Below are 1,567 nucleotides of genomic sequence, written 5' to 3'. Positions count from 1 at the left end.
GCTGGCACGTTCAGGTTTAAAAAAAAAAATGTCGCCTAAGGTCGTTTGTGTGCGTGTGTTCACTTGGTTTTTGTTATTACGCAGTGATTTTTGCGTTAATTTAGTCTACGCATGCGGGATGCATACGGTACTTCCTCCTATAAGTGTCGCTTCTGAAATTAAAAAAAAATCGTCTTCAAGACAGCAGTGTCTTTGGTGCACCTTCTTTATACTGTCCGTATGTGGTTGCGCTGCAGGTCCATCATGAGGTACAACAAACTCGCTCAAGTTTAAGTCCTGTTACAATAGTAAAGTCCTGTACCTAAATAAACTGCTCGTAGTACATGCATGCGACGTGCTTGTTCTTTTTGTGCTGCTATTGTAATGGGAAAAGTATACAGCTTAACTCGACGCACTGCTCAGATTAGCGACCAGAAATCGTTTCAAGGCACAGTTTCCCAATATTTTCCCAAGCTATAAGTTTGAAATTTTAATTTTCTTGGCTTACTGCTATCACGAATGCATTAAGGGAATGCACTACAACGTCATTTATTTACTTAAAATGCTTAAATTAAATTTAAGGTGTTCATTGCTCTTCGTGGTGTATTGCTAAGCACTTGCATTTAAAAATACAATAGAACAGTGGAGCACATTAAGTTCATAAAGAAAAAACAGTCTCGGATATTTGAACCATGTAAAAAAGACATTTCACGAAACACAAGCATATCCGGCATCTTGAAAACACAAAGTTAAATCACGAAAAAATTAAATTAAATGAAACCAGAAGTGTCTCTTTAAAAGTCAACCGACGCAAAAAAAAATGAATATATCGCTGGCAAAAGCCTTTCATACTGCCAATAATTACCGTTATTAAATTACCCGACAACGGTCCCAATTAGTGGCGTAACCAAGGGGGGTGGTAGCACAGAAAATCACGCCGCGCTTCTCCCCCCCTCCCTCTCATTTTTTTTTCATTTTGCTTTCGTATATACGCGCGCACACATACGAACGCACCAACAAACATAAATTAGGCATGATAATTCTATCATTCTCCCCTCCCCCATTCCGAAGAAATTTCTGGCTACGCCGTGGTCATAATGATAATGAATTATTACATTTTTATCACGATGTAAGAAAAAATAATCTTACATCGTGATAAAGATGTAATAATTCTCAGAAATACGTCTCAGAACTACGGTGTAAAAAAAAATATTTTTTTTCTTACACCGTAGTCCTTTATTAAATCCCTTATTAAATGCACGTTGAAAAGCCTCAAATGGTCAGAATTATTCGGAGCGGTTCATTAGGGCGTCTCGCAAGCGTGAATCGATTCGGAACGTTCAAATCTCAACCTAATCAGCGACACTCGGCCCATCACAGTATACCTCCTACCCCTGTTCTGCTCTGACCCCGATAGGCGCAGGCAGGGTTACCTCCTCTCCCTCCCTGCTGTGTCAGTGTATGGGGCTGACTATGCATTGACATAGTAGGGGGAGAGGGGAAGCTACCGCCTCCACACCCTCCTCTCCCCAGACACCTTGCGCAGGTCCGTGGGTGTGCAGGTATAAATAAACATCGCCAGCTCCGT

Source organism: Rhipicephalus microplus, chromosome 6 (assembly GCF_043290135.1).
Source record: "Rhipicephalus microplus isolate Deutch F79 chromosome 6, USDA_Rmic, whole genome shotgun sequence".
NCBI lineage: Eukaryota > Metazoa > Arthropoda > Arachnida > Ixodida > Ixodidae > Rhipicephalus > Rhipicephalus microplus.
Note: the sequence above shows the minus strand (reverse complement) of the source record.